General features: G+C 43.7%; 1 protein-coding gene across 5 annotated transcripts in view; it reads left to right on the plus strand.

Moving 5' to 3' along the window:
• Window positions 1-27929, plus strand: part of micall2a (mical-like 2a) — an 89435-nt gene that overhangs the window by 58531 nt on the left and 2975 nt on the right. The window contains exons 18-21 of one of the 5 annotated variants that reach the window (XR_007959490.1): window positions 4904-4993; window positions 6627-6689; window positions 19972-20053; window positions 26534-26666. The gene's annotated coding sequence lies outside the window, so the exon portion shown is untranslated. Of the gene's footprint in view, window positions 1-4903; window positions 4994-6626; window positions 6690-19971; window positions 20054-20168; window positions 20287-26533; window positions 26673-27929 lie in introns of those variants that run through there. The other 4 variants (XR_007959488.1, XR_007959489.1, XR_007959491.1 and 1 more) reach the window with 4 other exon arrangements.

A 27929-nucleotide genomic window follows, 5' to 3' on the forward strand; every position in this document is an offset into this window, starting at 1 on the left:
AAAGGGTTAAAGTATCGGGTACTCTTGGTGGCTGTCAATACCAGTCACCAATACCTAAAACAAAAATAATTCAACAAAAAAAAAATCGAGCATTGAGGACGTCTTCCTCAGTAGTAGTTGGTGCAATACTGGGACAGTTGGACATATCGCTGAATCATCATCTGCGTCAGGAAAAAAAAAATATCAGTGAGTAGTCACAGAGTCTGAATAAAATGTATCGAACATCCCCTACTTCCATATTTTGTTGAAATACTCCAACTCCCATTTTATTTTTTGTATGGCTAAAATGGCGCCGTTGTGCGAGGGCTGTCCTTTCTCGTGTAAATGAGTGACTTGACACGCCTCCTAAGATCCTGCTCGATTGGTGAATACAGCGCTTCGATTCATTGCAGCTCTGCCTACCTTTTGTCTTTGGCACGATAGTGTAGTTTAGCAAAGTCCTTAAAATTATTTTTTTTAAATAGCATTCCTTACCTTTTAAGACAGATTTTTATTTTAGCCGTGTCATCATCATGACACCTTTTCGGCTGCTACTGTCATGATCAAATGAACTTTTTTTGACCGCTGAATATCCAATCATGATTGGAGATGAGCATCTATTGGTGCGCCACGCGCACACATCCACACAGCAGTTGATTCTTTCTTTGATCTTACCAAACATCGAGCAGACGGCTGCCGGTTCGGATCTTCATTATTTTTATTTTTTTCTAAGTCGGGGGTTGGGGGGTCTGTAATAGGCATGGCATCAGATGGCTATAGACTAGATCCTCGCCCATTGTGCGCAACCATACCTATTCATGAAATCCAAAGTATTTAGGCGGCATATGAGCATCGGAAGGTGAAGTGTGGATGGCGCGCGGCAATAACGTCGCTTTCACGCGAGCATCTGAAAGCTTTCACTTTGTGCGCAGATTGAAGCAGCCCGCTGCCAATACAAAGGTTGCAGGGAGGGGATGAAATATCATCATTATTTTTCATAGAAATTACAGCCGTGTGTGGCCTTGACAGTAAATTTAATACCTGTAAATGCTGTTTTTTTTTTTTTGAATCACACACTCGGCATGGTTTGCATTTCAGCTGCACATAATCACTTCCCTTTGGCAGGAGATTATTGAGAACGGATTTTTTTTATTGGCTTTGGTCTTCTAACACATCCATTCATGCATATTTTGGATGAAAAGCAAGAGTTGTAGCATTTTTCTTCTGTGATTATCCAATTCTAGGTCAAATACTGTGGCAGGCCCTTTTTTAAAAATTTTATATTTACACAAAGTACATGATAGAGTTCCATGTATAATGGAACCTCTGAAGTTGAGGTCGCAACCCTCAACTCCACCGTATTTATAGAGCACTTTAAAACAACTGCCATTCTATATAAAGTGCTGTGCATGGAGCAAAAATAAATTATACAACAGCAAACAACAAAACTATTAATAAGAAAGACAGTAGAAAGCACAAAAACAGGAAAAACTAAAACCACCGGCTAGATGCGTAGCGACGGAGGAGCTCGGCGTGGTAAGGCGGAACAAGGCCTTTTAAAGATTTGAAAACAAATAATAGGATCTTAAAAAGAACTCTAGCTTAGTAGAGGGGGAGCCACTGAAGGAATGTCAGAGTGGGAGTTATGTGCTCCCTCTTACGAATACCAGTCAAGAGGCGAGCAGCAGTATTATGGACCTACTGGAGAGACTTCATGGAGGATTGGCTGACTCCAAAGTAAAGTGCATTACAGTAATCCAGCCGGGATGTGACAAAAGCATGCATTACTGTTTCAAAATATGGGGCTTTGGAGTTTTTTGCAACACTTATTTAGTCACAACAAAGCCTTTTAAGAGCAGGAGACGTATACAGTATCGTGTATTTAACTTTGTGACATTTACTTTAAATTTAAACTAAAATATCACTATGACATGTCTCCCGTAAGTGCCACTCTGACAATAAGAAGAAACATCATGTTGTGTTGCTCAGTAGGTTGCACCTCTGACTTTGGACTTGGGGCTTCCTGAGATTGAGTCTTCTGCTGTAAGTCAAAGGTTAAAGTCAAGGTTACGCTAGCTTGTATATATGTTAGCGTATATATGCATGTTCAAGTTACACGAGACAGACAGAGGAGGGTGCAGGGAGTTCAGATGTCAAGGTCGCATTGCGGCATATATTGCTCCAAAGCTTTTGTGATGGGCTGGTGGCGGAGGGGAAGGGGGAAGGGGGGGTAGCAGCAGGCCCTGTTTGATTTCATTAGTGGGGAAATATTAGATAGAAAGTCCTGATCTCAGAGGACACTTATCAGCGCCTCCGGCAAATTGACATAATGGCGCTTTATTTGCGAGAGCGAGCAGCGGACGTGTAAAAGAGGATCTTTTGTAAACAAAAAACATTCGTGCACTTCCGTGGCGACGTATTTAATCACGATGGAGGGGGCCTTGTGTTACATACTGTACTCGCTTTGTGTTTCTCAAACGGGATTCGGCTATGACGCGAAAGGAGAATGATGTCGGAAAACTCAGCCAAACAAAGTGCTACGAGACGTTTCGCGAGTGGCGTGTTTACAAGCAGAATGAGCAGCGTAGCACCTACGCAAGCATTGCATAGAACGTGGCTATGAAAAGACAGCGTTATGTGGATTCGAACCCGAGACTTTCCTCCAGCAATGCCAAACTTCACAAACTTTCTTAGAAGTGGCGCGCACACTTTTGACTCGGTGTATTTTTGCATTTGGCCTGAAAATCCGACCAAATAGTCGATAGAACAGGCGGACAGGGAGGAGGACAATGGCGGCCGCGAATGAACATTTCTGCAACAATAATAAAGATTCAATAAGCATCTTTTCATTCGGCCCATGAGAGATTATTTCATGAAAAGATTTGCATGCGCGCAACATCTCTGCAATGTGCTACAGTTTTGAACTAATAGGCCATCCTATGCACAATGCCCTTTTGATGAGTTAAATTTTCTTTTTTTTCTCTACCCCCCCCCCCCCCCCCAAGCACAATTACAGCTCACTTTTTCCCCCCCTCGCAGCCGCCCGGCTGATTTGTTTTCACGCCATGTTCTGCTCCGAGGGGCTGTCAGGGTCTTCTTTATTCACCCGCAGCCGACAATCAGACCTTATTGAGAATTGGGGGGGGGAGAAAAAGTGACGGCTAATTGATTTTACAGCGATACTGTTGGGGAGACAATGAATGTGCCATCAATTCAATCCGCTATTTAATGGCTCCAATTTGGTCCGTAAACGCTCGCTAAACTAATTCCGCCGTTGTGCGGCAATCTGAAAAGCTATCATGGCTCTAATCTCCTCCTATATATTCATAAGGAAAAAGGAATTTAGCCAATTCCGAGGTGTGGAGATGATCTGTTAGTGCGGTGTCAATGTTTAGAACGCGGCAATTGAGTTCATTTATAAGGATATGAAAAGTTTTATTGGCAGGGTCAGTGGAGTGGAACTGTCGGATAATAGGCAGTTACCGGCAAGTGTTTGAAGGCTATGAAGCATAGAGATGTAGGGAATAAAATGCCGAGACATGCTGTAATCGGAAGCTAAACTGAAATTCTCCAAAGCGGCGCGGCTGTTAGATTCCCACTGATGGAAGGTTCAGCGGCGGGGGCCATTGCTATTCAAGCGTCTATTTATTTTACTCGGGCGCAGCCTCTTCAATTTGGCCCAAAAGTGGACGCGCAGTGAGCCGCATATGCCGATGTGATGTGATGGGATGGCGATGCGACTGCAATGAGATTCTTCCGACCCAATCACGGCGGGATATGGCTCGGGCTCGGCCAAGAGAACAGGACGTTAATGTGGCTATTGTCTCCGGAAAAAAAGGGGGATGGGGGGGGGCTATACGCGACCGCCTTCCAAAGATGAGCTCGTTTAAATCGCCCAGATTTCGCTGGCCGTCGGGGTAACCTCAATACTTTCCGTTCTGTCATCCTTCGAGTCCCTCTTGGCCTCGCATCGACACGCAAACATCCCCCCCCGCTCCCACCCACAGCTTTCTAAAGCCTTTGTTACTGCTTTTTTGTTTCCCTAGGATACATGCGTTGGAGGTCAATAGCATCGCGTATTCTTTTTCCTTTCCCACCTCGTAAATCTGTCAGCTTTGCGGCAGGTAGCACAGAACATAAAGCAGCGTTCCCGTAGGTGCTAGCAAACGTGCTCGATTGGTGACTAAAGGGCCTGCGATGACAACAAGCCATTGAACAGAAATTGATGCCTGCTTGAATGGAGAAATGTAGAAATACTTTGAAATTTTTGGATTTTGTAGAAACTGTCCGTTGCAGGCACCACATACGAGAATAGCATCCATCCGCATTATTTATATACTGTGTAAATAGTGCTGCCTCACGGCTTGCCTGACTCCAAAACAAAAGATTTGAGTTATCAGTTTAGCAGACGACGCCGCCATACCATTTCGTACAGTTTGATGGAGTAATATATCAAATTTCTTATAAAAGTGACATAGCAAGATAGGAATTGTCAGCTGCATGCACCACATGAACAAATCTGCCGCACTAACAATGTGATGTGATGTGGACAGTAGTTGGTAGTGAAGTGCTACCTCCGTGAGTGAAAATTCCATCCATTCTTCACTCTAACTGTAAAGTGGAGCTTTTAAGCACTGGCAATGACCGTAATTCGCTGTAATATTTTTCATTTTTCTCAGCGGAGAAAGAATATCTGCCTGTAAGGATTGTTGTATTCGCTGATTATAGGTGTTGCTCCACCGTTTGTGTTGAAATATCCATTACTTCTGAAATCCTTACTATCGCTGCTAAACGTTAGCATGTCAATGGAGCTTTGTATTGTCTGTTAGCATGAAGCTAAGTGGGCTTTTTCCATAAGACATAGGCGTTGTTTTAAATACACGTTGTGTAATTCTTTTTTTTTGTTTGTTTGTTTTATGTTCAGTGTGACAAGAAACTCCAACTGGGAGTGACAAAGTGCCAGCTTGGAGCCTCCTTTTTTGAAGAATGGTCCACTATGAGCCAAACTGCTGAAGTAAGTGTCTGGCATGCATATTGCAACATTTGTTTTTCGATACGGTCTGGAAATATGTCATTTCAAGCAGTTGCAATGTGCGAGAATAAAAGCTTGCAAATGCACCTTGAAAGTCTTTCGCGTTTGCCCTTGGAAATATAAAGGTGTCCAAACGCCGCCAGAGAGCTTACCACTGGGACGTCTGTGATCACAACCTGTCACTATGGAGAGACAACCCACAGGGGCGGTGGGGGGTTCCTATGCGCTTCTCGCCCTGTCGCTTTGTTTGTTTACTTAGATGGCCCGTTTGGGCTGTAATACAACCAAACGGATTCAATCACAGCCGTGCAAATGAAGGAATAAATTGTTCATTTCATGTCTGAACGCGGTTACACTTTGCAAACGGCGAAGATTCCACATCGGGGGACACTAATAAGGTGCACCAGACGATTGGTTCTTTGTGATATTCCTGTCAGGGATGGTAACCCTCCCATGAGGGACAGATGTAAATATTCCGGGTGTGTTGTTACCATAGTGACAACACTTCATCTTAAAGCTTATTGAGTCCCTTAAGTCTCGATGAAATATTGATAAGAGAGGGAGTGACGTTCTTTCCTTTAGTCCATTTCCAAAGGGTCAACATATTCTCTCTTTTTTTTCAATAAGAGAATATAAATAAATAATAATAATAACAATAATGATAAGAATAAGCAGCACACGTACAAAGTTATTTAAGTTTAATGTGTAATCCGGTACATGATCTTACAGAAGGCTTTCGGTAATTGTCGCCGCCGCCGCCGCTGCAAAATCACTTCTTTATTCATAAATTAAAATTGGAATTTAATAGGCTCTCCTTTCTTTTTCCAGGGACTTGATTAAAATATCCATTATGAGATCAGCTCTTTAGTTTCTGTTGTGGATTACTTTTATCTCGGCAGACCTAAATTATGGAACTCTGCTCTCGGAGGTAATTGCCTAAAATATATTCATTGTTTCAGCCCCCCCCCCCCCCCACCCGCCCCCACTGGCGTGGCGGAGGCACAATTCCTTCCATGGCTTTTCGTTTTCTCCACCGTTCACATTAGTCAAAGGACTTTGTTGGTTTGGGTGTGTTGGCAGTTGTCACAGCACCAAAATAATATCTTTGGTCTTCCTTCCGTCCATCCATCCATTTTCTACCGCTCATCCATAGTCGGGTCGCGGGGGCAGCAGCTTTTGCAGGGAAGCCCAGACTTCCCTCTCCCGAGCCACTTCTTCCAGCGCTTCCCGGGGAATCCAAAGGCGTTCCCAGGCCAACTGGTAGGTATAGTCTCTCCAGCATGTCCTGGGTCGTCCTGGCGCTGGGACATGCCCGGAACACCTCACCAGGGAGGCATCCTAATCAGATGCCCGAGCCACCTCATCTGGCTCCTCTCGGCATGGAGGAGAAGCGGCTCGACTCTGAGCCCCTCTCGGATGACCGAGCTTCTCACCTTATCTCTAAGGGCCCGGACGCCCTGCAGCTTCACAATTAATTGAATTCAAATCCATTTCGCAATATAGTAGAATTTTTAAAAATACATGCAGTGTACCTCAGAAAAAAAAAAACAATGATCACACATGAAATCACAATCAAAATATTGATGGTAAAAGTTGCAATTCAATTCTTTTTCAGAATCACTCAGCCCGAGTTTGGGGGAGTTGGAGCCATGTGGGCTGAAAAAGGGGCTCGACTGTGGTAGGTGTGATCGTGATGGTAATAACTCAGATAGGTAAGAAGCTCGTCTCAAGATGCTTGTCTGGGACAAGCGTTATCACATCTCTGTCCCAAACTGGAGCTTTAAGAGCAAACTGCTTGTGTTGTGCTTGACTGGTGCTGGCATGGTGACGGGTTCAATACGAGGGGTCTTAATTTATAGCCAAGTGGACTCTCAGATAGCAAGCTCACTGATTTTATTTGTTATTTGCCTTTATCAAGTTTTATTTACCCTGATGACTCTCAGTGAAAACTTGGAATTACAAATCTTTTTCCCTCTCTTCTTCTTTTTAATCTGGTGCACATGAAGCAAGATAAGGCAATGTTTGCTCGGGAAAAAAAATCAATAAAATGTGCTGTGGACACAGGTTAAGTCTCCCTCTCTAAAAATTCCATTTCAGTTTAAAAAAAAAAAAAAAAGATCTCAAACACCGATTACGGATTTGGGGACTTTCTCTGACAACCTCGGCACTCTGCTCGGAACACCAAAGATCTTGGGTCAAGGTGCTTAAGTACACAAACCTCATTTTCAAATTTATTTCAATCGTGGAGAGCTGAAAGAGATAATGCCGCTTCACAGAATCAAGAGTATTCCCTTTCAAATCACATCATCCAAGTCCCAACACACTCCACTCTGGATTAGAAGAATCAGATAAAAAAAAAAGTGCAATTTAATTAGAGCGAATGGATAGATCCAGCACTTGAAAGAGCAATAAGTAAGGCCCCCACTTATAAGCGAGATATCTGCCGGGGCCCCGCTGAGGTCTACACACCCAAGGTAAAATTGAAGATGTAATCTTCCCTGCAAGAAAATAGTCCCGCCGCTGCCGCCTGATGACGCGTCGCCGTCTCCCAGCCGCTGCAGGCCGCGCCCTCGTAGCCTTAATGCGGATCAATTATCGGGCGAGAAGTCCCTGTCGCGTGTGTTTTGGCAGGTGTGGGTCCCTTTTTTGTACATGCGCTAACCAGTCAGGTGGCAACGTGTCAAACAGGCAACAGACAATTGAACGACGGCCCCATATTGTTTATTTATTATTCGCTTCCTTGGCCACACGCAAATCAAATGTCACATCTCATTTAGGCGCCGCGCCCCCCCCTTTTTTTGGGGGGGGATGCAAACCTTTTCGATAAATGCGAAATGTGGCGGCCGCTCGGCATGATTACGGTTACAGACGCCGTGAAGCGTGCTCGCGTTTAAGGCAGCCGGGCTGAAACCGCTTTGAGTCTTCTGTCCCGAATGAAATTTCAAATGGGTAAAGAACCGCTCACTCGTGGCTTTTTGCGGGGGGGAGAGGTATTAATGTCGCCATTTAGAACAAGGATCTATATTTTGGTAACACGCTAGCTGGTATAGAGCTACGCGTAGTAGCTTCAAGCTAAAAGACGAGATTAAATTCTTTCATGTACAACTGTAACCTGATAAACTGTCCACTGTAGTACACACTGTCCCTAAAAGTGTTCAAGAATATTCTACATACATTTCACAAATATTTTTTCAGTATTTTAAAGATACTCAAAGACTCAAAGGTGTACTGGTTCTATGCTAACGTTGCTGCACACACGTCGCCTTTCATCAAGCCGTCCCGCACCAATACGAGAAATGATCATGACCTTTTAACACGTCGTTACGCTGCGCCGACTGGCAGTCTGGTCAGATTGTCCCATGTGTCAGACAAGAAAGCAGCGCTAATAGAAAGTCAATTAGGAGCCTTTGCTGCCATGGACGGAGCATTTTGCTGCTTCAGGAATGTCACGCTTTGCGTGACGATTAACCTCAGCGAGCTTTCCCCGAATCACAGCCAAACCGATCGCATTGTGTTAAAAACGGGCACTTTGTTGCTGTCGACTTCAGTCAAGGGTGCTGGTTGAAATCCGATGTTACCAGTGAAGGCTGCTTGGGGGACTCGGTTGTGGGATGGTTTAGTCACAATGTAGAGTTGAGCCTTGTCTTGTCTTTTTGCCTTTGGAAGTCAGAAAAGTCAAACCTAAGAATTGTCTTTTGGATCATATTTGTAGACCAGTTGGGTTCGTCAAAGTTCGTCCCTTTGCTGGTTGGGCGACTCAATCCTTAGACCTTGCGGTCAAAATACAAGACGGCGGTGCAAGAGTGCATAAACTTGCTGTCTCTTGGACACAAGGTGGAATGTTTCCCATCCCCATTTAGGGGACTTGAAGATGGGGTCCTTCGTTCCCAGCACATTCAGGTCTACATTCCTATGCCAGTTCGAGAACTCCAACCTGGTTGTCTTTTGACAATTCAGGTCATCCAGACTTATCTCGGTGACAAATGAAGGATTCAAAAATTGGGTCCTATGGCTACAAGGCTGGGTAAAGCTACGGGCTGCCCTTGCACATCATCTACCGGAGCAAACTTTCCAAAAGCTTGATAATGATCCTGACATCTAAAACTGACTGGATAGGGACTCTCGAGGATCGGACTCGGACATCCCTTATCTACCCTTTCCACTTGGGCAACTCATACCTGGGCTCCATCACTCTGCGACTAAAAGCCTCGAACCGGAGGTCTTTTGGTTGCAATTTGGGCCGTCCATATCTCTCTGCCAAATGACCGACTCCAAAATCGGGCCCTTTGGCCACAGTTCCACCCAAGTCAATGTGGAGCCGCCCTTGCCTATCGACCCGACTCGCTTCTTTTGGTCACGATCAGGAATCTGAATGTCTCTCTGCCAGTTACAGAACTCAGACATGGAGTCTTTCGGTCACAATAGAGAGGGGCATGACGCTCCGTCGGCTGGGGCTGGGGGACTCCAACCTTGGGTTCTCTTGTCACAATGCAAGGTGAGAGGTGCCCAGATACATTTGAGGCCCAGGGGAAATCAAACCTTAGACCTCTCAGTCCTCCCAGACAATACAGTATATGTGACCATATCATGAGAGTCGGGGCATGTGCACCACAATGCACGGCTTAAAGCTCGTCTCCTTCGGGCGTGCACCAATAGGAGGGCTCCTCACGGTCTCCGTTCATTTCACGATGCCAGTTGGGGCACTTGAACCTGCGGTTGATTGGTTACAGGCCACGTTGTGTCGTGCAAAAGAAGGTCGGGTCCCATCGCGCAGCTGCCGTCATTGTGCTTCTTCCCCGCGGGATCGCCTTGCGCCAGCGCCACCAAGCAGCGTCGGATGTGTCGGTAATCCTCGGCGTTGACAGCCGCCACACGCACTCGGAGACATCAGAGGAGGCCAGGCGACACACGCCGGCACTCTCGAAGAAAAGAATAAGATGCTCCCCCTCGTCCTTGGCGGCGACCCTTTTTTGGGGGGGGTAAAATAAACATGCGGCGGTGCCAAAGCCATTTCATATGATGAAAAGGCGACAGTCCACTAATCTATGAATAGGCCACCGGTGACAAATGTTATCTCCGTGCGGCATAGCAGGTTCAAGCCCATTCAGCGCCATGCCACCCCCCCCCCCTTCTCCCTCGCAGACCAGCGCTAAGATGATGTCACCCTAATCCTCAAGCAGGCCTTTTGTTGCCTCGGCGTGCAGGTGACTGCTTGTGCGAGTAAAGAGCACTGCAAGGGCAGCAATGAGAAACGAGGATTTATTCTGGGTTGTACAATGGAGCTTTGGACGCTTGCGCATTGTATGTCCACGCGGGAGCTTTCAGGAGAACCACCGGTGGCAAAATAAAGTGGTGGGCCGTTCGTTTTCGTCATGAAGGAATCATGTTTGATCGGCCGGTTTAGTGGGGGTTCGTACAAAAGCTGCCTGGTTATGAGCGGTGAGAAAATGTATTTCCACAAAACTTTGTGAAGGAGTGTGGCACCAAAGCTTGAAATTTCGTCATATATCCGAAGCCGGCTAGGATATCTATTTTTGCCTCGCACGACAAAAAAAAAAAAAAAGATCATAGCGTCAAATAATCTTCTATTGTGGCGAACAAGTTTTTTTTTCCAAGTGTGGTACGCGTGCCGTTGCTTCTCGAGCGGTACTCGAGCAATATGTTTTTTGATATTGAAACTCAGTGTGAATGTTCAAACTTTATTCCACTGACTAGCAGTGATATTATTTTCAAGAACATTTAGACCCACTACACTACAGTCATGATGGGCCTGGTAGTGATACTTTTTGTGTAGTTCTTTTTTTTTGTGGTACTTTAGGTTTAAGAACAAGAAAATGAACGCATGAATTATCTCTGAAATGCCCCGTTGTGATATTATCATTGGAATATTATTTGATGACATTTAAGGCTGTGACGACCGAATCTTTATCTTCTTGATTAAGATTTGGGTTGACGATATTTTCTTTTCAAGCTCCCCCAACACCGCTTTTCAACAATGACACAAAACTTTATTTTTTTTTTTTCTTTTTTGGCCCTTTTTAGTTTAAAGCAACCCCAAACGTTAGGCATCTTTTTTTCATTTTCTGTATTCCTCATTGGCAGCCATGTTCCCGACATAAACGTCATACACACTGACAGTGTGCAAACATTTTTCCGGGTGGTGCAAATACTTGACTATTCACGCGACTACAAATGTGTTAAACAAGCAAGGATGCAAAGAGCAGTCGGCGAGTGGGATCGGGTCAGTGGAAAGGGCCTGTTTTTACTCGTATTGCCGTTCTGATCCCGAGGGCGACATCAAATTCGGTGGAAAGACTCTTTTAATTGATTGCTATAGATGTGTTGGTAACTTAAAAGCTTTTTTTTAAGCACCCTGTGGAGACATTATGGAAAGCCCCCAATTCAGCGGCACCTACACAAGAACCAACAAAGAACAAAGTTTGCACTTGCAGTTTGTTTGTTTTGTTTTTTTTAATTGGACTTGCAATGCCTCGGACAGGGTCAGCCGCGGATCTGCGATTGGACGCCGACTAATTCGGGGTAGGAGGTCCGAGGGAATTCATCGGACGCTCAAGGACGGAGAAGCAAGATGTCCAGAAATTAGACGGGATTAATTGAAACTCCTAATTGCTTTCCGAGGGGCATAAACATCTCAATATCAATTAAAATGAGTTTCCGGTGCGCTCGGAGGATACGAGGTGTAGCAGATAATTGGACGTGGAGACTGCTCGACTCGCCACTTCTCTGACGGTACAGTAAAGCTCCTCAATTGAACGCCGATGATTTAAGGCCATGAATAATACATGTTAGGTTTGACTCTCGCATTTTTTTCACCTGTTCCGAGTCGCCGATTCAGAGTTGAACAAAGTTGAAGGTTAGACAGATAAAGCAAAGTATATTCGGGGGTGGGGGGGAGGTTATAATTCAACTTTCTAAAATTATGGAGCGCATATTAAGCAGAGTTATATGACGGTGGCCAACAGGGAAATAATATCCTCCAGTTGCCACGCTGGTGCTGCACGGTCGACTGAGTAGATAAAAACCGGGGCTAAAAAAATATTTTAAAAAAAGAGAGAAAAAGGAAGAGCGAGGGTCGGAGGAAATGTTTTGGAGGTGTAACATTGATTGTTATTCAAAGGGACCCCCCCCCCCCCCTCCAGCTATCGCCGCCAATGGGACCTGTCTGTCATCTCACAGAATATCACACTTTAAAGCTAATATTTATTCATTTATCAATCACTTTCCTCAACCCAGCTCTATTTTTTTGGGGGGGGGGATTATTCAAGGGCCCCTTTTGTTTCCACTGTCACCCCCCCCCCCCCCCCCATCCCCTCGTACCCATTTCTCTGGGAAAAGAGGGCCAGTCATGAGCCATTTAACCAGGGCGAAAGCATAGGGCCCCCCGCCCCCCCACCCCCCACCCCTGCCCGCCTCTAAACGGGTCTTTCGGAAGCCATCTAGGAAGCGCATTGGAATAGCGGAGTAACAAATGGACAGTGGAAGCGGTTTGTAATGGTGATTAGGGTCTGAAATTGGTTCAGATTTACAGTGTCAGTCAGAGATGGAGGCAGAGGAATAAGCAGTCTAAGCGGTCTAATGGATCCATCAGCTCGCTCGGGCGGCTCAGCGGGCCGAGCGGGGTCACCAGCCATCCGCGAGTGCCACAATAGCACTTCAATTTTGTTAGGAAATGTATCAATTTAACTGACTCGAGCGCCACACTGGAAACCTAATGAATCTGGACTCAATTTTCCAGCACACTGATTCTGGCAAAGCGGAGGAAACAATGTCGGTGGCGAAGGGGTGAACCCGGGGCCCGGCGTCATTGGCTGGCGAAGACGCCGCGCGGCACCCACCCCTCCGCACCCACACCCACACCCGCCTTACCCGCGTTCCCCACCCCTGCCGCCGACCCAAGGAAAACAAGGGCGGCCCTGGCGTTTATCTAGCGATAGCGGCGGCGCCGACTGCTGTCACTCACGTAACAATTGCGTCATTAAAGGTAAATTGGCTTCGATTTCAGCGGGACGATAATGCTAATTGAGTGGCAAAACATAATACCGGCGAACTGTTGTGCGGCGTCAAGGGGCGGAGGGGGACAGATTAAACGGCCGCACAATAGCGGGGCTGCAGGCGCGGCAGATGTTGCTTTGTGTCGACGACTGAATTGACATATCTCTTGCTTGTCAGGCCGCGGCTTTTTTTTTCAAGGGGACTCGCAGGGCCAGATGGCCCCCACGCGCCAGCCCAATAAAGCAGTTAAACAGTTTGAAGACGAGCAAGAAAACGTGCCGCCCAGTAATTAAACGCGAGCGGGGTGGGCCACCCCCCCCTCCCCCGCCGCACTATCGACCCTGGCCGAGCGGTGCCTGACGGCCGGCTAATGAGGCGACTTTAAACTGTACTTGCGCCGTTTACCGTACATTATGTCCAAACGTAAACAAACCGTTCACCCAATCGGCGTCCATATCGAGAGCGCAGTAGATCCCAAAGCAACAGGTGGCGCTATAAACCTTATCTGGCCACGGATTTCAGGCCAAATAATGAAAATATAGACCTGCACCTTCAGGCTATATTGGTATGTTGACATTCAGGTGCGTCAATTATTTAACAACAACAACAACAAAAATTCTGCAAAGTTTTGTCGCAAAGCCGGTAGCCGAGACTCGGCCATTCGTGAACTCTTGCGGGGGTTCCACCGCATTGCTCAGTGTGTGTCGGCCCTTACATTCATGGCCCTCCTACATAGTTTGAAAGGGGCCCGAAGGCTAAAGCCAAAGAATTGTAGCTATTATAAAAAAAAAAATTATCCACCAGGAGATTTCACTGAACAGATAAACGTTTTCGATCAATTCCAAATTTCACTGACTGCTCCTTGAGTAATCAAGTGAAAAATCATTTCCATTCCCACAAACAAAACAATTATGATTTTTTTCCCCCGCCCCGAGTCAAAAAGTCTTACTTTCAGCAACCTAAAATTTAAAAGTTTACATGTGGCCTCGAGGCTGACAGTCGTAAATATGTTATTATACTATTTTAATCCCTCAAGGGAACTGGGTACAAACCATCCATCCCTTGATCCATTTACATCCTCAAGGCTGAAGCCTAGCACCCCATTTTCATTTTCAACCAATTTCTTTTGTGAGCAGTCTGCACTCTTCTGCTAGCCGGCATGTTCACGGTGACAGAATCATCTCCTAACTGAGGTCAAGGCAGTTTGTTAAATGGCGTCGGCAGGAGAAAAGATTGAATCTAATGTTACCTAAGTAGATTATTTCAATTGGCAGCCCAGTTGAAGGATTACCGGTATTCCTTTTTTTTTTTCCGTTTTGGAATTATTCTTTGAACGATACGGCACACCTTGGACATGCGTTAAGTGAATCTGGCGTTTGTCGTGCTTTTATGTACGCCTCCATGAAACAGTAGCGGGCTTGTCGGCCTGCTACGGAGGAGGAGAGGCTGCTGCCCCTCCACTTGACCTCCCCATTATGGCGAGCACTGATCTCATTTGACAAGGCCGGCCGGAGCTGCCTCTCAGTGTCTGACACGTCTTTGGAGAAAATCCTCCTCAATGCAGTATTAATATTAAATGGGAGGGGTTGTGGCGGCCCCGGTGTAATCAGCAAGCTTGAAGAAGGGGCTGGAGAAGTCACACAGCATTATCAAGTCTATGATTTAATTGTCGTAGTCAAATTAAGTTTGGGGGGGGGGTTCGCTTCCATTAGCCAGGAATCAAGTGGTGTGTTCACACCCACAACAGCGCAACACATCTTGCTAACTGCGTGTGTGTGCGAAAATACCAACACAAGACAAAATGGGTGCTATGATAAGATGGAATCAAAAAATAAATGTTAACGGTCTTCTTTTGTCTCAATTCTTTTGAGTAGGTCACAGAATTCCAGAACAGACTTGATGTTGTACTTGAGGCTAACTGGCATCCATTGGCACCATTTTCTTTTTCTTCAGGACAATACAAATTCATCAACAGAGCAGGAATCCATGTTTTGTCTTGCTGGCACAGTTCTACTCCTCCATTTGTAAGTGCTCTCACCTCTTTGCCGGTTGAGAAAGGAGGGGGAAAAAAGTTAACTGGAGACAATTAACTTCAGAAAGAGGCATTTACTCAACTCTGCAAGCAGCCAATCAAAATGTGCCCTGCTAAAAGTCCCCTAAAAAAAAAAAGCCTAATAACTGAGGCTCATCTTTTTAGACACATCCAATAACCGTGCCATTGCTGACTGATCGCAGAGGATGAAAAACTTTTCGCCTTTGGCCCATTTATCGATGAATGATTAGCATGTAATCGGTGTCGATGTTGACTTTTGATTGGCAACTGCCAGAGAAGTAGTTCATTCAAGCAAAAATGTCTCATTGGACTTGTCGTTTGCGGTGCTTTGCTGCGATGATATTGTTATAGTTGACCACTTTTTTGGGGCATTGCTGTTTTCCCCGACAGAGATGTCTGAAGGCACTCGCTAAATTGCAGCGCTTGAGTTGATGCACCTTTTCTGGCAGTTTATTACTCAGTCAAAGGTATTGTGTTTGACTGACTATTATCTCCTGGGATGCGATATTGGCCAAATAGAGCCAACGATTCCTCTTGGCCGCTTTATAGAAGCGAGAAGTCTGGTATATTATGCTGTCTTTTTTGTTCTGCTTTGATGAAAGTGGAAGCTGAGCTTTGTTTATCTGGTCAGGAACAAATAGATTTGTGCAGAGGTCCCCTCTGAGAAGGGACGTTAGAGATGCCGTTTTAAAAGGTTGCCGCTGACTATTTTGTGTTTTCTCTCTCTGCCGGTCCCTCCCCAAGGTGCTGCACCGCGAGGCATTTAATGGACGGACTCGCGGTTTCATATCAGTAAGCCAAATCAAATAACGCAAGATGATTTACTCCCCCCCCTGGCAACTAGGCAATGCGCTTCCATCCGGCGGCCGAGCGGCGGGGCTTGGGTGTAATCAGTTTGAAAATATTTCAATTATTGTGTTGATTTTAGTGGATTTGAGAGGCGGCGGAGGTGCGCCTGGTCACGCCGCGTCCATGACCTGCAGAGGAAGGCATCGATTTAAACAGGTGTCAGAGCAGGAAACACACAGGCAATTTAAATGGGAATGGGATGGCAAAGTCATCGAGCATTGTCGAGTGCATGTGTGACATCCGCCCGACGTCGCCGAATCAATGCAGCTCTGCCCGACTCGGGAGAAATCATCCATCTGTGGGTCGCCGCAGCAGAGGTATAGCTTGTTGTGCCCTGCCTTGTGCGCCCGTTTGGTTTGGAGGGAATAACAGTGGCTTTTTAGAGCGCTAAAGCCAATAATGGATCAAGTGATTCTGTCCGCGAAATCGCACGGTTTGTTTTCCTCGATATTGCCAATATACGATTTTCCAACGTGTTCATAAAGATTAATGTATTTCTTCTGATTGTTTAAAAAAAAAACATCCAAAGAGGATTTCTAGAAAAAAAATAATCTGGTATTAAATGGCCAAATTGGGGAGAAAAATTGCTCGTACTTTATTATTCAAAATTATTCCACCCGACTCTGTATGTTAGAATGGTCCACCATATTATTATGACAGTGGGAGTCTTGAGGAATTGGACTTTTCATAACATTTTCCACCAAAGCAAACAACAATCCAATAATACACGTGACGAACTAAAAATATCAATTTTTAGGTGTACCTAATGAAGTGTCCATTGAAGGTGACGCATGCATAGTGTCCAATTCCACCCCACCCCCATCCCATCATCAAGAGGTATTCATTTGCAATTTATTCCCCACTTATTTTTGGGCTGGGCTACGATATTCGTCGAATGAAAAGCCAGCATGCCATCGAACTGAATCATATGTTGAAGCACATGCTCGCACCACTGCCACCCTCCTCTATCAGCTGATTGAGGGCTCTTTCAAACACTTTGCAGTTGGGGGCCGGGGGGGGTGTCTTCTATTTTTCAGTGCTGCAGAAAGTACCGGTATTTTTATTTGACGCTCTTGTGAGTCTTCTTAGCATGGGACCCCCGAGGTGGAGGCTGGCGTTGAGGTGCTCTTCTCCTGTGTTATGACAACAAGCCTACTGAGGGGAAGTTGGTCCGGTCTGACATGTTGTCAGGAGGCAGAAATTCAAAGTCACACTCCTGCTTGTAAAACCTTGTAAGCCTCTTTGCCTGCCACCCAATTCGTTACCGGACGCAGCGTGTTTATAGATCTTCCACCACCATCAACATGGGACGCAATAGCAACATACTGCATCTATAGCACCCCCCCCCCCACCCCAACACGCCCCGAGATTAATGCTCGATGCAGTTTTCATCAGTGAATAGGCTAGTCTGTGTCCGTCATCACAGGCCACTTCATTAGGGTTGGCTGCCCAGTACACATGATGAGAGGAGACAGAAAAATCAACCAAAAAAAAAGTCACAATTGAAGGCCATTGTGTTAAATTGATGATATGCGGTTAAAAATTGGACAAGCATCCACTTTTTTTTCATATCAATGAACTGCAAACGAACAATTTACCTCATAAATCCAAATCGCGAAATTTGTGAGCTTGCCGACAGGGAGGACATTTTTTTTTTGGTTACTGTTAGCGCTGTAAGCTAGTGCTCGACTTTCAGTTAGCAACGTGATTCAGCTAGCTAGAAGACTGTGCTCTGCTTATTGAATACATGTTGAATTTCTGAAATGTTTTTCTGTCACCTGTATTTGAAATCAACGGTCTCAAACTTGGGCCTTAAACTGGACAGTGATTTCAAACTCGATCAGCAAATTGGTGCCGTTGTTAAATCCAGCTTCTTTCACCTTAGACAGCTGGCCAAAATAAAACCTTTCCTCTCACATGAACACTTTGAGACAGTAATCCATGCCTTTGTCACATCCCGGCTCGATTACTTTGGAGTCAGCCAGTCCTCCATTAAGCGCCTTCAGCTGGTCCAGAATGCCGCTGCTCGCCTCTTGACTGGTACTCGTAAGAGGGAGCATATACAGTAACTCCTACTCTGGCATCCCTTCATTGGCTCCCCATTCCTTTTAGAGTTATTTTCAAGATCCTCCTCTTTGTTTTCAAATCTCTAAATAATCTCGCGCCACTTTACCTCTCTGAGCTCATCCGCCCCTACACACCTGCCCGGCGCCTCAGGTCTGTGGACCAGTCTTTGTTAGAAGTACCAAGAACTAAACTGAGGCTCAGAGGGGATCGAGCCTTTTCTGTTGCTGGTCCCTCTCTCTGGAATGACCTCCCACTGAACATTCGGCAAGCCTCCTCGCTGCCCATCTTTAAAGCCCTCCTCAAAACCCACTTGTATTCTTTGGCGTTCGACTCAGCATGATTTGTCCTTGATTTTACTGTTTGGTGCTTTTCCACCGTCTTTATTACCGATTCGTCTTACTGTTTATTGTGTATGTTAAATCGCTCCATGTACAGCACTTTGTATGCAGCGATGGCTGTTCAAAAGTGCTCTATAAATACTGTTGACTTGACTTGACCTGATATTTCAATATGAGAGGGTGGACATATTATGTTCGACAACATCCAACCACAAACATAATATGATTTTTAAAAATCGATATGAAACAAAACTATTTATTTCTGCAACTATTGAACAAAATGTTGGTCACAATGTCATGAAAAAAAATCCTGAGCATTTCTTAAAGGGACAGTTACCCAGTTATGACCGGAACACCTGCAAAACGCACACGTAACTTCTCTATTTTATCAATTCAGTTTCAGTCTTTTATACACAAAGCAACGAGCACAGTTCTGAAGGTGCTAATGTGTGCGACGGCATTCATCTCACTTTGGCTGGTGAGTCTATTATGACTCATAGGTGTCATAATTTAATCGTCTTGTTTTCTATTGCCTGCGGATACTTCAGGGGCCGGGAAGCGGCTGTGTAAAATGCAGCCCGGCGCTAGTGCGCCACTCTCTTTCTTCTCTTTCTCTCATCTTAATTGGAAACACTGGGGGCGGGCTGCATCCCTTTCACTTTCACTTGACCTTAGAAGATGAACCGCTGATAAAGATGAGAATCATTATCTGCCCAAGAGAACTCAGGAGGAATCATTTCCTCCTCTCGTGTTCTGTTCATTAATTTGCAGAGGCGCTTTAAAGATGCGGGAGCGAGCGGGCTTTTGTCGGCGTGGTCTCTTATTGAAATCGGAATTCTCTCTAATTGGAAATAGCACACGTTGAGGCATGTGGCGTACAAACGTTTATTTATTGGAAATGTCATCTCTAAAATACGGTAAAAAAAAGAGAGAGATCAATTGATCACCCCACATGATTCAACTCCAGACATTGCGCTAATTTATGCTAATTCCTGAATGAAGTCCTAACCCGTAATTGGTGTCTAAACCCACTATGCTAATTAACATGTTAATGGAAGTATTTCCAAAAGAACATGTTAATAAAAGTCAATTATGAAATGGATTGACGTCGACCGCATAGAAAGATTTAATCACTGTGCCAAATGCATGCATCGCGATGTATCATAGCAATCCCACAGGTCCAATCTACTGTACCATGTGCCTAGCTTATTTCCCTCATATTGCAAATCATCTTTGCCCATTGATGCGCAGATAAAGAATATATGACCGAGTACTGTGATAGTGAATGTGGAAATCTGTTCAAATATCAGCTGTTGAAAATGTTCTAAGTTTCCTATGATGTGCTGGCATTAGCATTAAGCTAGCAGACTAAATGCTAAGCAGTGTTTTTTGTTTTATATGTTACATGTAGACCCAAACAAGTACACATGTTTTGGAGCCTTTCTTGCATTACTGGTTTATATCAACATTATCCTTCAGGAAGACAGAGGCAAAGTGAATGTATGGATTTCTCGAAAGTAGCTATATATATCTGTTTTAACCAAATACATGGTGGTATAATTATTTACTTTGAAAGTTTCCAGTTCCCCGTCAATAGCAGCTAAATAAGTGTTCCATGTGTTAAAATGTTCCCTCCGCAGGTTCCCCTCTCGCTGTCAATAATGCTCGGGCCTCCCGGGTCGTCCTCGCCTTGGCTGATGGATGTGCTCACACCTCCGAGAGGTGAGCGCCATTGATTGTGTCCCGTTATCGCCTTTCATTTGCTTGCTGTCTCTGCACAATAGGTTTGAGACTGACTCGAGGTTTGTGTTTTTTATTTTCCAGCTTACATCAACAGGGTTCAACATTAAAGGCAGCCCAAAGGCCGACAAATTCCTACGTCACTGAACTTCTTTGGCCTCCAAAATGGCTCAAATGGGCATTTTCGGATTTGGACCAAAACTCTTTCATCACTGAAACACCATACGGCAGGGGTGTCCAAACTTTTTGCCAAGGGGGCCAGATTTTATGTGGTAAAATGTCGGGGGGCCGACCTTGGCTGACATTCTTTACATTGAACAACAATATTGTTCAACAAATTTTAGTAAGCTAGTTTGTTTCACATTTCCATTTTTATTTTAATTTCAACAATCTTAAGAATTTCTTTTGGTTCATTTGAAACAGGTATATCACATGCAACTGCTTATTCACTTGACTTTTTCTTAAACAGAAGTCTCCTGAGTGCAAATTGATTGATTTGAAACATAAAATGTATCACCATGACTTTTCAATAGTCACAAAACCTTTGACTCGAACAACAGGGAAATGAACAAGCAATACACATATCCACAACTGCAAGGATCATTTGAAATATGACATATCAGTCAATATAAACATGGAGTGATGTCTTGTTAACTCGTGAGTGATGCCCTCTAGTGTCTAAATGCTATTACTCATTTAGTGAATGCTATTTCTCATTTAGCCACTAGAGGGAAGCAGTACTCTATGAAACATCACTCACCAGTCTACGAGACCTCAGTCAATGCAACACGTGTTCCATTGCGCCCAACCTGCGGGCCAGACGGCACTGATTTTATGACAGGCGCCGAGGGCCGGATGAAATTCGACCGCGGGCCGGATTTGGCCCGCGGGCCGGACTTTGGACATGACTGCCCTACGGGATGTTCTGATGACACAAAAGATGAAAAAAAAATTCAACCAGCACATATGCTTGACTTGATAAAGGAGCATGATAGCCTCATATTGCTAGCTTCAGCTAGCCAGATGACCGCTAGCCTGAATAGATTTATACTCGGGGTAAGGAACAAGGGCAGCAAAGTGAAGCTTCATCGCTGGGCTCGCTGAAGTTAAAGTGAGTGATAATTTTCAACATTATTTATTTATTCATTTATTTATTTTGGAACGCTTCAAAATATGTCTTCACACAAAAACGTTTGGGTCCTGCTACCTTTATAAAACAAAAAATATATACACATCCAGTGTTGGACTAAAAGTGCTATGAAGTTCATTTAATAATTTTGGAACATAATATGATAATATAACGCCTTGATTTTAGTGAGATTAGTACAAAGTCATGGCCATGAAATTCAATAACCCCATGAAATAAGATGAAATCCTAGGAATTTATCAAATTATATTACAAAAAAACAAAAAATGTGGGGCAGTACCCGTTCTGACAGGACCACCAGAGTTTGGCTCATCTGACCAAAGCTGTCAGACCCTCCATTACTTTATTGAAATGTTGCTGGGCTGTCAATCTCAATTGCTCCTAAAGTGATCAAGTGCCACAATGCTGTAACGCGCTTCACCCTATAGAGCATTTTAAATTTATTTGGAACATTTCAGGCCTAGTTGAACACTCACTCCCCTCGGGCCATTAAATGAAAAAGTGGACCCAGAGTGGAGTGTCTGCTCCTGTCGCTGAGCTTCATGACAGAAAGTGTACATGTCAGTAGTTAGCGGGGTGCACCGAGGGATTAAATAATGTGCATGTAATGGTGAGATGTGAGGTCTTGGCCTTGATGATGTTCAGAAGGTTTGCAGTCTCGCTTTAATTGTGAACGTCTTGGATTCCCTCTCGCATTTGCAACTCTTGTCAGGGTGTTTTTAATTGCAGCCCAAAATGTCTATTAGTCAAGTCTCCCTTAGGCGTGCACTGTATCCATTATGAAGGTCAAAGTGTGAACGGCACTGACTCACTGCAGAGATTCTGTCAATCTGTTAAGAAGTTTTCTATTAGCCTCTTTGTAGAATTCCATGTGAAACAATAGTTAACAAAGATTTATTCTTTTCGTTTGAAAAGGCTTATTTTTAAATTAAGATGAGCGTCAAATAATATTCTCCAATGCATTGAACCAATTATAACATGCACTGAATTCGCTCATTCAGTAAGTGATTTTTTTAATCAATTTTTTCTTTTTTTTGTGTTGAGCAGGGAGAAAAAAACTTTGCAACAAGCAGAAGTTTGGCAGATTGTGAACAATTCAAAGAAATATCAAGTGCTTTCTTTCAGCCATTTTTTGCCACTCCTACTTGAATTTTACTGTCAAACTAAACATCAAACAAAGCGAATCGCACTTTGTGTATCAAAATAACATTTAGTCCTTCTGGCTCAATGCTAATACGCAATGCATAACGCCATAGACGGGTTTATGAAACTAGCGTTGATTTCACGTTCATTTTAAACCTTCAAACATCAATTTTGAGTACTTTTTGCTGTCTGATTGGAGACTTTTATTGACGAAGATGTTCGCCCCTCTGCATCCGAACTATCAGATCAAATCAACCAATGGCTCGTTTTAACCACTGTTGATCATCTTCTTTACTGGAATCCACAACATCGAGAGGGAGCGGTATGAATTGTGATGAGCATACTTTTGTAGAGTAAATTTAGTTCCTACCTTGACGTGGTGGATTGTAACTGAACTAAATTGTATGTATTAAATTGAATGGAGAGGTCTTGCTCAGCTCTTGTTACACTTTCAATTCATTTTGGACACACGAGATGGCCCCTACGAGATGGCAGCAGATGGCCCGCAGATTAAAGTCTTCTGCTAAAGTAGCCACATGTACATAAATAAATGTAGAAAGTACCGTATGAAGCTTCGATGACGGTGTTTAACTCATCCCATCTCTGGAAGTTTTTTACACTTCACGCTTTATTAACCTCCAGGGGCAAAGATTCCTCGGTAAGTCGGTAAAAAGGAAAAGACTCGTCTCTTTCATACAAATCACCAGAGCGCAAAGCCCCCAATGACAACATTTGCACGCTGCCAGGATTGGGTGTAAGGGTGTGTTTCGCTAAAAGGGCTTATATGCTTTCACTCAATCACGGATACCATTTGTTCAGGCAATATAAGTCGCATTTGTAACTTTAAATCTTAACTAGGGCCGGATTGATATGGATTTTTTTAGGCCGATACCAATGTTTGATATCGGCCTGATGTTTGGTTGATTAAAATTCTGATAACTGATTAATCAGCCGATTAATTTTCAAAATATCTAATGAATGAAATAATCTTTTTTTTTTGGCTCTCTGAGCATGCACAAAATAAAATATGAATTAAGGGCAGCGATACTTTGTGCTACCTTATTTAATTTTACAAAACCGAGAAAAACAGGAAACTTTATTTCTGATTTTGGGGGGTCAGGATGCTTGAATGACTTTTGTCCTGCCAATTTTTGCAGATTTTAAAAGAGCCAATATCAGCTGATTAAATCGGATGAACAATTAATCCGTCTGCCATTAACTTTAATGAGACCAACATAAGTAAAACTAAAAAAGCAATAATACATGCGTCTTTTTTTTTAAGCTTGTTTTCTGTTTCCGCGCAAAAATAGAGACCATGTCACAATGTTTTTGCCGGACATCTTGCTGTTCCACAGAGCATCAAAAATCCTCTATAAATTGCGCAGTTGGAATAAAAAGATGCCAAAATCAGATGATTTGCAATGAGTCGACTTCGAGCTTTAAACGTCAACACAAAGTCGTCTAGTTGACTCGTCGACTCATACCACTACTTTCGAGGTTTGATGAAAATCATGTTTTCATTCCCAACTGTATCACTTCAGTTGAATTCACCATATTTTTCAAATGCACCCAAACTTAGAACCTAAATAGTTAGTCAAGCTTGAAAAGCAAGTTAAGTTGCTTACCGGTGGTGAGTCAAATTTCCCCACTTGGATTGTTCTTCTCCCATTGACTTCACCCCGCGGCGATAGCGCTGGCAAGTCTTATTGATATTTGAGACATCCTGCTGGCTGTCTGAAGCCCGCATGGATGTCACCGTCCCTCGATTCACAAGCAAACGGCTCGCCTCGGTTGATGCTTTCCCTTTTTTTCCCCCCCTCTTGCAGCCTTTCGGCTATTGAACAAATGACAGTTTGATTCTCGCAAAAGCTTTCAAGGCTGCACCTCGGGATGTTCTCCGGGGTTCTTTGTGTGTGACTCTGGCAAACTTGGTGATTCACATTGATCGGACAAGAAAAAAAAGAATTGCTTACATCAATGGAGGGGCCAAACTGGGACCTCCAGGTTGGTTGCACTAATTTGTCCTTGTTTTAAAAGACATGGAAGAGAGAGACTAATCATAGCTTCTCGACTTTCTCCAAACCAGAGTTTTGTGAAGCATCCTTTTTCACCATCTGCCACTTTTAAACTGCAAGTTCTCCTGATTCTGGATCACTTTATTTGCCACCCCTGTTGTTTACAGTCCTGACACATCACTCCACTGGTGGAATTTGCAAACACATTTTAAAGGGGAAGTTTTGTGAAAGTAACAATACATGACGTCAAAGTTTGACCGTGACAATGGAGGACATTTGTGTCGATGTGCTAGTACAGAACTACCAACAAACAAATGGCCACATCTTTAGCACACATTTATAAGCAACAACTTATTTAAAAAAATTAAAACGCAGGTAAGTAGCGCAGGTGGGGGGGTTTTCATGTAATGCACAGCCCCGCAAAATTGATTCACAGCCATCATCAGCATAACGCAACAAAAAAAATGCATTTTCCATAAAGTGATTGGCGAACCGCCTTTTATATTTGACGCTTAGATTTCTAAGAACAGCGCCTTTTAATTGACTGCACTTACGGTGAACATCCTATATGGCAAACAGTCTGCCAATAAAGCTATTTAACCAAAGTGAAAGCAATTACAAAGCGTAGATTTTCGAATGGCGTCGCTAGAAAAGGTGCTAACTATTACATATATTGCAGTTGATCCATATGTCGAATTCTATATGCTCACCTCACAACATGCACAGTGTATATTATAAGTCAATGCCAGAGCTAAATCAATCATTCATCCTTTACAATGATCATGAGGTGGTCATGTAACATGTTTTGTGTTTTTCATTCATTTTTAAGAGCTGTTGTCTTCACTTCTTTAGCTGATTAGTGGGATGTAAATGTAAATACGGTGGTACCTCTACTTACAAAATTAATTGGTTCTGGAAGAAATGTCTTAGCTCGAAAATGTTTTAAGTAGAGTTGCGTTTTCCATGTAAATGCCCTAATGCGTTCCAAGACCCCCCACCCAAAAAAAATTCAGACATGTTGTTTTATAAAGCATTTATAAATGTTTTATAAATCAAAAAAATGCATCAAAATATGTTACAAGTGCATGTTAGCATTAGATCATTGCACAATAAATGAGAGTTTTGCATCATGTAAAAAACAAAGAATAAAGAATAAAAATGAGGGTCATTTAACTTTGAACCGCCTCCTCATCGTTTTTTGCCCTCTGTAGTTCGTGTTGTCTATCAGAAGTGGTTTTTGTCTGGCGTTTTGTAAAGAACTGATCCAAGGACGTTTGCTTTTGTCGGCTTTTAACAATCCTTCGAAAATGTCCAAGGCAAACAGTCGCCCGATTGGTGAACACTTTTTCTATAGGGATTCACATTTATGTAAAATTATCGGAACGGCTACTGGCCACGAGTACGCTGCATAGACAAAAATGTACTGTAGCTACAGACACACTCTTAGCCAATGGGACGGCAGGAAGATGCTCGGTAATAGCCTATGGCAGAGCAGCTAAAACTATGTGGCGTTCAGGAAACTCGGAGCTGCGACTTGCAGCCCATACTGCATTTTTACCTTTGGTATCCTGAATTTTTTTTCGTAACAAGATGCAATATTTTCCTGTTGTGGTGTTTCGTAACTTAAAATTTTCGATTGAAGAGGCGTTCGTAAGCAGAGGTACCACTGTAGCTCCTAATTAAACCGCATTGTGGATATTGTAGGGGTTTCGGGAGGGGGAGGGCATGTTGCCGAGTTAAAGAAAAAAAATCAACTTCATGCATGCAATATGATTTTCATGATTTAAGCGTGTATTGTGTTTCCGCAACCAGCCTTCCGGCGTGCTTTAATGTGCTGTGATTCGCGTGTGTACGTTACTTTTTTTTTGTTTGTTTGTGTTTGTGTCTCTCTTCGCCTCTCGAGCTCTGTCAGGCTGCCAGCTGGAAGACGAGCAAAGGGGATAAAACGCATAGAAAATCACAACAGGAATGTAACTCGTCGTTTCGTGTGCAAAAAATGTCAACTCTTAAAGCCCCCCCCCTCACCACCTCCACCGCACACGCACACTTGGCACTCACGTTTCAGTCCTCACCCGCTCAACTTGCAGTCGAACTTTTCCCTGCAAAATGAACAAAAAGCGAAATCTTTTGCTTTTGTCTTCCTGTCTCGAAAATTAGGCAGACCGCTCCCGTGACGTCGTCGACGTCTTAATGGCCGGAGAAGTAAAACGTGGCATTTTCCTTGGAGGTTATAAAGAATGCGTAGGTATGTATCCCGTGGAAATGTTCTGCAGTCATATTCATATATTTTTTATTTCAAATTGAAAATGATATCATGTATAACCCCCCACCCTCCAACCCCCACCCCCAGCCCAGACAGACTTCACCCCATCATTAAGAACAGCTGCTGCATGTTAAACAACCCCACCCTACCCCCGAAAAAAAAGCTATTTATATGTAAAGCCAAGGTATTTGTTTTCAATCACTACGGATAATTTACACGAGAATATTATTTGCGCTTGTGCGATAGAATAAAATTCTTTCCGGGTGGTATTCAAGGCAAATCATTTTCACTTGTTAGCGTTTGTGAAATTGACATGATTGCATTGCGGGACACTTCTGTCCTAATGTAAAATTTCAACACCCCATTTTCCATATCCAACAAATTTAAAGCTAAACGTAATTACTCGAATTTTAGAAACTTGTGTGATTAACTAGAAAAGGACCCTAATGGTAAAAAAAAAAAATCTTGCTATCGGGTCCGATTTTGTCAGTCAGTCAAACTTGACGTTCATGTTCTTTTTTATCAATAAAAAGAAATAAAATAAAATAAAATCAGTTTGTCTTTTAGATTAATGAGTTGCTGTTCGTCTAAATGTTGTCTTTCGCCACCTTTTTCCTGCTTGGCTGAAACACTTTTTCAAAAATCATCAGTGCAGATGGTTAATTTGAGGCTTATCCTAGGTATGTGCGTGAAAGATAAGCATGATTAAATCCACCGGCGCATTAATGAGAAGGAGTGTGAAATAATCCTAAAAAGGGGATGGGGGAGGGGGGGTATGACTGAAGTTCCTGCAGCACAGGAAGCCAAATGTCAAGTACCATTTGATTTTTATCAATGATTTTTTTTGAGGGGGGGGTGTCTTATCTAGGGAGCCAAATGAGCCTTCCTGTTTGTACAATATTATATTATTGATGTTCCCTTAAGTCAAATGTAGTCATTTTCTCCCAAATCCTCGATGATTCTGCAGGAATTCCGCAAATGACACATCTTAATGGCCTTAATTAATTTGTCCCCATTAAATAAAACTAACACACGCACAGACAAAAGTCTGTTAGCCTTAATTAAGCCTATAAGCAGGGAACGTGCTGGTGTGGCAACAGACAAGCCGGGGGTTTTGCTGTGTGTCTGTACCCCCCCCCCCCCCCCCTGTCTCTACATGATAGTGCACGGCCATTCCCGCCTCTGGGCTGCCTCTCCTCCTCTGAGAGTTCGAAATGAGAAATGGAAATGGTACCAAAAAAAAAAGCATGGGGTGCTAAATTAGCTGCGTGATCTACACTTATTGCTGCA

The sequence above is a fragment of the Hippocampus zosterae genome, chromosome 17 (assembly GCF_025434085.1).
Source record: "Hippocampus zosterae strain Florida chromosome 17, ASM2543408v3, whole genome shotgun sequence".
NCBI lineage: Eukaryota > Metazoa > Chordata > Actinopteri > Syngnathiformes > Syngnathidae > Hippocampus > Hippocampus zosterae.